The sequence below is a fragment of the Hibiscus syriacus genome, unplaced genomic scaffold (assembly GCF_006381635.1).
Source record: "Hibiscus syriacus cultivar Baekdansim isolate YM2019G1 unplaced genomic scaffold, ASM638163v2 tig00117016_pilon, whole genome shotgun sequence".
NCBI lineage: Eukaryota > Viridiplantae > Streptophyta > Magnoliopsida > Malvales > Malvaceae > Hibiscus > Hibiscus syriacus.
This window is the reverse complement of record NW_024063525.1, coordinates 7,709,855-7,719,477: the sequence shown is the minus strand read 5'-3', so window position 1 is coordinate 7,719,477 and position 9,623 is coordinate 7,709,855. Positions and strand designations below refer to the sequence as shown.

The window sequence follows — 9,623 nt, the reverse complement described above, 5'->3', positions numbered from 1 at the left end:
ATTTCTTTTTCTTCCATTCCCAAATTTTAAAGTGATGGATATTTTTTAGGCGTCACTAATGGGATACACTTTTATTTTAAAATCATTAAAAACGAACCTCAAATGCGCTATGACAACACAGTTAAAACAATTTTAAATTAAAAGTGTAATACCCTTAATCCAATTATGTATTTATAAGTCGAGTTATGCACATGAGGTTGTCATACATATCATGCAAAAATGTCATGCGATTCACAATTAAATCATGGGTAAAGTATAGTAATGGTCACTGAACATTTTTGAAGCTTGCATTTAGGTCCTTCAACTTTTAAAACTTGCAATACAGTCCCCCAACATTTAATCCGTTTGCAATATGGTCCCCGCACCTATGAAAATTAGGGTAAATTATATAAATGGTCACTAAACTTTTTAGGTACTTGAATTTAGGTCCCCCAACTTTTAAAACTTACAAAACAATCCTCAATTTCATTCTAAACCACAAATTCCAAAGTAATTCAATTTTATTCTAAACCCTAAATTCCAAAATAATTCAATTACATTCTAAAACCCAAATTCTAAAATACTTCAATTTCTGTCTTTTTTATAAACGACACCAATGTCACTAAATTATTAATTAATTTACTTTTTATATTTAAAAACATATGATAATTTTTTAATATTAATTTAAAGACATGAACATTTTTCAATAGTAAGAATATATGATAATAATTTATTTATTTAAAAATAAATATATTTCTGATTATTTGTGTATGTTTTTATATCTAATCATACGTGTTAATATATTTTATATCTTTCATATAAATATTAAGACTACATAAATAGCAGAGTCAAAAATTTATATATGAGTTATGTTAATTATAGTAATGATGTATAAATATATTTTATTTTTATATTATTTCTATTATAATTAAAATATAAATATTACCATGATAATTAAATATTTATTAACTTATTACATCGAATATTTTTTTTAGAAAAAATATTTAATAAAATCATAAAAAACACAATAAAAAAATAAACACTGAAGTTGACTACTTCAAAAATAAAATAAAAAAATCAATAATTTGATATAATATACCCTAAGTTGATGATAACAATCAACTCAAAAGAGATGGGGTTTGTGCCATGTTTTCGTAACGTACGTAAACTTTCTATTTCATGGTCACGTATTCTTTTAGTTCTAGCACGATCTATTTTTTAATTTTCTAATACACTTAACAAAATTATATTATAACTCGTTATGTGATTTCATAGGTAAAAAATGTTATTTTCTTTAAAAGTTTTAAATTCAAACAAATGTGTTTGTAGGGTATATCTATATTATTAATAAATTAAAAAAATTGAATAAATACTATCTTATAATCACATCGAACTATTAAAAAACTAAATTATAATTGAAATAAATAAAAATTATAAGGATGTCAATTGGGGATTTTGATTCTTAATTTTTTCATTGAGAGTTTGTGTTTTTTATTCAATTTCTTCCATAATCATTTTTTATATTTAAATTATTGAAGGTCACTAAATTTACATTTACGAGGAGGGAGTGTATTTTTTTTCTTCACAAAAGTAAAAAAATCAAAACGCTATCACGTTCTTAAAGATAATCTAGTATATTCCTCCTTAAATTGAAATATTTTAGAATTTGGGTTTTAGAATGTAATTAAATTATTTTGGAATTTAGGGTTTAGAATGAAATTGAATTACTTTGAAATTTGGGGTTTAGAATGAAATTGAGGAATATTTTGTAAGTTTTAAAAGTTAGGGGACCTAAATTCAAGTGCCTAAAAAGTTCAATGACCATTTATATAATTTACCATAATTTTCATAGGTGCGGGGACCATATTGCAAACGGATTAAATGTTGGGGGACTGTATTGCAAGTTTTAAAAGTTGAGGGACCTAAATGCAAGCTTCAGAAATATTCAGTGACCATTACTATACTTTACCCTTAAATCATTTGCATATCTGTACATGTACGAAAACATATCAATAATGCAAAACAAATACGAGCAACTACTTAAAGAATACAATCCTAACAATGAACTAAATTAAAATAAATTCACATGACTTTACATACATTAAATCGGTAAATGTAATTTAAAGGCAAGAACACATTATATACAAACTACTCTTGTTTAATATGCAAAATACTCATATAGCGTGTACATGCATGTAACTACACATTATAAATTTATTCACAAGATGCAAAATACATGTTCACGTGCCAATACATTTATACATAATAATACACCATAATGTCTATGCCTTTGGGTAAAATAAAATATGCTTCATATGGACCAAATTATGCATACCTAAGCATGTGTATATATACATTCATATCACAAAGGACAAAAATAGCACATACCAAAAACAGCCGAACATAGTGCAAAATAACAGGTGAATTAAGTAAACATACTATGGGATAAAAATGTAATCTACAAAAATTATAGGCTAAAAATAAGAACAGCAATAAATTATGAACAGCATAACATAGGATTAAAAAGAAAGGAACGTGAAATACAATGACGAAATTAAAAAAATCGAAAGAGCTTGATTTGAGGACTAAAATGAACTAGAGTGAAAACTAATATGAACCTTACAGAAATAAACCCATTCGCACAAAGGTGGGCTACTCTGACTCCAGATGGAACGATGCCATTTCAATTAAAACCCTTGAATTTTTATTTAGACTAAACCTAAAACATTTCAGTACTTTGCTAAACTAAATGTCTCCCCAGCGCCGTTCTCCTCCTCTCATACTCTTCCCCTACTCAACTAACAGAAGCGGCGACCACCATGCCCAAAACCCCTTCGATTGAGAGCCACGAACGCTCGGCCAAGGTAAGCTCTCTCTCTCTCGTTCTTTACTGTTTTGATTAAAGAAAGAAAATATTTTTATTAAGACTAACATCAATCCCTTTTATTTTATAATGGAACCCGAATGGCGTTGATATGGAGTCACCGAGGCTCCATCTGCGCTCACACAACCCAGGTAAATCTCTAATCCCTCCCTATTTTCTAGTTTTAAATAACAATCGCACACACACATAAATAGTTACTAAGAAGTAAATGAAATAAAATAAAATACCTCTTAAAATCTTTCCTTTATTCTGATTTTTCCTTGTTAATACTTTTTGTTTTTTGGTGTTGCTTTTGCTCGAGAAAATGCTACGGCCTTTGTGAATGATTGCTGATGTCTCTCCTCCCTGTTTTTCGTTTTTCGTTTTGCTATCTCTGTAAAAATCAATAGGGGCTTTTTTCGATTCTGTTCTCTCAGTTCATTGCTGATGTCTCTTCTCCCTGTTTTTTTTACTGTGTAATCTCTCCCCGTTTTTGGTTCCCTCCCTTCTTTCTAGTAGTTTCCCGTAGACAATTTTTTTTATTTCAAAACAGTTTCCTCATTACTCACGTATCCCTCCCCATTTCCCGTTTCTTAACTTCCCATAACCATTTTTATTTTACAGGGAATTTTCACGTGGACTGTTCTGTTGGATCATTGGATTGTGCCTCCAACTGGTTTGGGTTCTTCTTTAAGCCCACCATTGCTTCGGGTCTACTCCGACTTAACCCCGGACAAATCGAATATCTACACCTTTCTTTTGGTACATAAAACTTGGTTTAGTTTTAAGACATGAGTTTCTATGCATTTCATGCTTGGAGTTCAGCGTTTTTTGATAATTAGAGAGATAAATCAAGTTCATCTTCAAAAGTTCTGTTTTGGCTTGCGTTGTTGTAACTATACTGGAGTCCTTTTGATGTATATATCCAATTTTATATAAGTTTTTAATTTTCCCAATTTTTTCTTTTATAGAAACATCATTTAGGCATCCATTTTAGGGACTGGGCTAAAATTTATAAATTGGAGGGAACTCTTGTCTGTTTACCTGTTTCAAAGCATATGATCTTTCATGTTGATTAACTCGGAATATTAGAAAAGTAGTTTTATATGGAATGCATATTTTGCAGTCAAACTGTTCTTTCTAAGTTATGAAAAGCTTCCGTTTTTTAATTGTGTTGTTTTTTCTTTCATTGAAAGTGACACATAATGATTAATTTCATTCCCATATTCTAATCTATTAAATATAACACAGTTTCGAAGGTTTGTGTATTCCTTTTATTATGGTTTTCTTACTGGTATAGGAGGCGCATCAAGAATCCAGTGCTAGATTTCCTGCAATTGTGACAGCTCTTGAGCAGGTGGAACCTACCTCAAAGGTACTGAAATGAATTAGTTTTTGTCCCTGTTTATTTCTGTGTCATCTGTCTTCAGTTGTTCATGTTCCCTGTTGATGCCTGTTTCACGCTTGAACAATTATCTATTTTCTCAATCTCTGCAACTTGCATCTAGGACTGCCATTCTTTGACTTTTGTTCCCATGAAAAAGCATGATGTCGTTGTACATGTTTGAATGTTCATGGAAATAGGTAATAAAGACTCGGTGTTCGAAAGGAAAGAATAGTTTGCTAGTAAGAAAAACATTTTTTTGTTTTACTTAAAGCAAAGTCGATTATAAGACATTTCATTTGAGACTAGGATGATATTTTTTAACCATTTTCTTTTTGTTGTTTGATTAAAACTTGTTCCTTAAAATAAGAATTTACTAGGAGATTTCACTGGTGAAAGAACTGTCCCTATCAACAAAGTTTAATTTCCATTGGTAGTCTATGGCTTATTTGATTGTTTGGTTCTTTTCCCATATTTTAATTGGATATGGAAGGTAAAATTCCTATGAATTAAATGGAAGGAAAGAATAGTTTGCTAGTAAGAAAAACATTTTTTTGTTTTACTTAAAGCAAAATCGATTATAAGACATTTCATTTGAGACTAGGATGACATTTTTTAACCATTTTCTTTTTGTTGTTTGATTAAAACTTGTTCCTTAAAATAAGAATTTACTAGGAGATTTCACTGGTGAAAGAACTGTCCCTATCAACAAAGTTTAATTTCCATTGGTAGTCTATGGCTTATTTGATTGTTTGGTTCTTTTCCCATATTTTAATTGGGTATGGAAGGTAAAATTCCTATGAATTAAATGTAGTTCATTGCCCTAATGGCTGAAGCAAGGGTTGCTCATATCTCAGCTTCTCTAAAAGAAAGGAAAAAAATACTGAATGAGTTGTGGATGGAATGGAAGAGAGAGAGAGGTGGCACCTTTTTAATTAAAAAAAAAGTAGGCTTATGGGTGACCTTTGCCCTGTAGTAGACCCAATTTATCACTATCATATTTTCACATCAATTTTTCCCTCAAAGTTGTTTAATTGCATCATTTTATACTCTTCTCATAACTTAAACTCTTAAATTATAAACTCAAGTCAGAGTTTAGGGTTTTAAGGTTTATGGTTTAAAGGTTATGGGGTTATGGTTTAGGGTTTAGAGTTTATAATTTAGGGTTTTAAGTTAGGGGTAGGGCATAGAATGATGCAATTGAGCAACTTCGAGGGCTAAATTGATGCGAAAATACGATGGGGGCGAAAGTGATAAATTGAGTCTACTAATGGGGCAAAAGTTACCCTTTTGCCAAAAAAAATTATAAATAATAGAGATGTGTAGTTTGAAGAAAATTGAACTGGATTAGATTGATGGTAGAAAGCTTAGTACAGTTCTATAATGATAATATTTTTGAAAATTTCTTTTTTGTATCAATTTTTCTTATTTATGTCAGTTTCGTGGCTCGGACGTCCTTGAACTTCAAAATGTCAATCTTGCTTCAGTTGATAATGTTGCCAGTGTTCACGCGAAGGCCTATGTATTTGGCCTTGAAAAGGTGGCTTCCTAGTCACATGCCACATTTTCTGTTCCATATATTTTTTGAAAACTGAAACTTCATTGGCTGCATGCTTTGTGCTATAGGCTATCGACCAGGCTTCCGAACAGGGTCTTTTTGTAATTGATGGTTCTGGACCAACATATGCTACTTCCACAGTAAGTATATTGTAGTAGACGTTCTTGCTTTTCTTCCTTACCTTGTGGAATCGTACACGAAGTAAAAGGGATACTAACAAAAATAATATATGAATACATTATTCAAAATGTTTTTTCATTTTGATGATTAAAGCTTTTAGATTCAAGATTAGTCATGACATATTTCCTTTTATTAAAAAAGAAGACTTATTTCATGTATGCAAACTCTGCAATTATTCGCAACATATTCCCTTTTTAAAACTACGAAATTTTCTGTTTTTACCAATTCAAAGGAACTGGATTTAAATTTCTTAAAATATTCTGATCTCTTTGCATCCTTATTAAAAAATTGAACAAGTAATTGGTTGAAGGCATGCAGTTTCTTAGATGGCTTCAGGGTCTTCAATATCTTTGTTAATATGACTTTCATCCTCCTCTTTTGTGATGCAGACATTCCATGAGTCACTAGTTGCAGCTGTAGCAGGACTTGCCTTAGCTCAACTTAGAACGTTAGTCTCTTAAGTGGTTATATCTTTCAATTTTCTTGTTAGCTCTTCCCCTCTTTACTGTCAATTGTAATGTTTCTAGAAGGTGAAAGTTATATTCTCAGGTATCTGCTTTGAAGCAATCAAAAACATTTGTAAGATTGAGAACTAAAATTAGCTTAAGTGCATCAAGTTGAATGGTGAGCCTCAAAAGGGATCTTGGAATATGGCTTTCTTCCTCAAATAGGTGAGCCATATATGCAAGAGTAACTTCTTGGGCCTAGAATTTCTACCTCAAAAGGTGGCTCAAGGAATAAACTAAGGGAGATAGTGAGCAGAATCTGTCTTGAAGAAGCAGAAAGAGAGAGCAGGACTGATCGTATAGGCCTAAGATCAGACTGCAAAATGCTTTGGCCTATAGATCAGACTGCTTTGTATGAAACCATGCGGTGATTGATGAGGTTTCTTGAGGCCTAAGATTAACTTGCAAGTTGTTGACACAGTCATTCTGGTACACCAGAGTTTTGAAACTTTTCTTTTCTTTCTTCTTATGTCCTTTTTGCCACAACTGTAACGCTGCCGATGTTAGATATGATGTTTGTAGGGAATTCCCGGTTGCTTAACATGATATGCTTCTATTGATGGTTCTAGGCCATTGTTTAGCTTCATACGACTTACGTACACTTAGGACCAACTCCTAAAATCACGATGGATATTTTTCTTTAAATTTCTATTAAGGTCCGATAAATACAAATTTATAGTCTTTTGTTTGGTTAATAACGCTTCAATTGTTTTAAACCCTAATGCTTTGGGGCATGTTCCCTTACTTTTTGAAATTTGGAAACGTTGCTCAATGCTCTACACACACATTCTTATTATGAGATGTGGAAGTTATTGTGTTTGAATCACTAAATCCCCAAACATATTATCTCATATTCAGTTTGCAGCACCAAAGAACCAATTAGATCCACCTACTGCTTTTGCTTTGATAAGATCTCTGGGACATCATGCTATTCCTGAAGGTCCTACGGGTTTCTGTGTTTTTGGTAATGTGGCTATTGCAGCTCGTTATGCTCAGCGTGTACATGGATTGAAGTGGGTTTTTATTATTGATTTTGATGTTCACCATGGTAATGGAACAAATGATGCCTTCTTTGAAGATCCAGATATATTTTTTCTTTCAATCCATCAGGTACATAACTTGTCTGGTGCATATCAACATTTCTTAATTCTTCATTTGACATTTCCGTAAATTTCTAAATGCTATAGGTATAGACAATGCCAAGTATTTGTTATGCTGTGTTTTTTCTTTTCAAACCGGCACAAATTGGTGTTTGTGAGGATAATGCATCTTTTAGAATTTTAAAGCAGAACAGATTAGTAGCAAATAAATAAATCCCATTTTCAATAATGTTGATACAGGCTGGAAGCTACCCTGGCACTGGAAAAATCGATCAGATAGTTAAAGGAGCTGGTGAAGGAGCAACACTTAATCTACCTCTACCTGGAGGCTCAGGTGATATTTCAATGAGAACTGTTTTCGATGAAGTCATCGTGCCCTGTGCTGAAAGGTTCAAGCCAGATATAATCCTTGTCTCTGCTGGGTAAGCTCTCCTTGTCCCTGAATGTTAAATTGACACTCTACTCTCTCCGGTTAGATAATGAGTCGAGAGAGTAATGGCAACCGAATCGGAATGTAAATCGAAAATCTTATTCCTTTATTATACTTTGAAGAAGATTATATCTTCAATATGGGTTCGGATCGATGTTTGTGCAGGTACGATGGTCATGTATTGGATCCACTAGCCAACCTACAGTTTACAACAGCATCGTACTACATGCTTGCATCTATCATCAAACAGCTTGCCAAAGATTTATGTGGCGGTCGGTATTTTTCCTGGAAGGAGGATACAACCTCAAGTCACTTTCGTATTCCGTGGCAGACTCGTTCCGAGCATTTCTTGGTGACCCAAGTTTGGCAGCTGAGTTTGATAACCCTGCATATTTGTATGAAGAACCATCGAATAGGGTGAAAGAAGCGATCCAGAGGGTAAAGTACATCCATTCACTGTAACTGTGCAGGTACCTAAATCTTGAAAAGTATATATCAAAATTGAGTTCATACATTACTGTCCTTTAGTTGTGCAATGAAGATATTGTGGCAAAGAATGGAGAGATTCTTCGATAATTCCTGCCGTATGTTGCCAATGCTGGGCAAAATATGAATCCGAATTTGAAGCAAATGAGGTTAATTTTGTGATTACCATTGTGCATAACTAGAAGGCATACTTGAAATAGCTCAGTTATAACTACCAGTCTTCACTATAATGCCATCTAAATTGCTCATTCTCTTAACTGTGAGATATTCTCTTTATAAAAAATTATGAATATTTTATTTTTTTCGCATTTATACTATGTTTAGTATAGGGATGGGCACAGAACAGGGTGGGGCGGGCTGATTTTTTTGCCGCCACGATGCGGACCTGAAAATAATTTTTTTTGTACTCGATTCTATCCCGTCGAGATGAAATTTAGTTTTTCTCCTGTCCCGAATCTACCTATAGCTTTAGACTAAAATCTGATTCGTTCCGAATATATTAATATTTTAAAATAGTTAAAATATTATATTTTATAATAATATATTTATAATTATTTATTATATTTGAAATGGTTAAAATGTGTTTTATATTTTTAATAATTAAAAATATATTTATATATATATATATATTAACCGAGTTGGCTTGGATATGTGGTTTTTTACCTTAAATTTGGCGTCGTCCTAATATTATATACTATATAACCCATCCTCTGAGTCTCGAATTTTCAGGAAAAAAAAACCTACTCCTATAATATTAAGTTGAATCGGGTATTTTGATCATCCCTAGTTTGGTAGGTGGGAATGTTTTTAGTAATGAGGTCGTAATAAAGTTATTTCATTTGGTGTTTTTCAATAGGGGTGTTCAAATCTGGGTACTCGGGTTTTCGAGTACCTGAAGTGTCCGGTACCCGGATCTTCGGGTAGTTGATTTATCGGCCCGTGTCCCGACCCGGATGTTGCGGGTACCAGTAGTTCTGGTATCGGATACTCGGTTTTTTTTCTTCTAATAATCCATAATATAAATAAAACATAAAAATTCATAGCTAACAAGGGTAAATATGAATTATGATAATCATTAACATCCAATTACTAAACTATCAAAACTTAAACCAATTATGATATTAAATTATAATCACA

General features: G+C 32.3%; 1 pseudogene; it reads left to right on the top strand.

Moving 5' to 3' along the window:
- The first annotated feature begins 2,710 nt into the window (after positions 1 to 2,710).
- Positions 2,711 to 8,649, top strand: LOC120195536 (annotated as a pseudogene).
- The last annotated feature ends 974 nt before the right edge of the window (positions 8,650 to 9,623 follow it).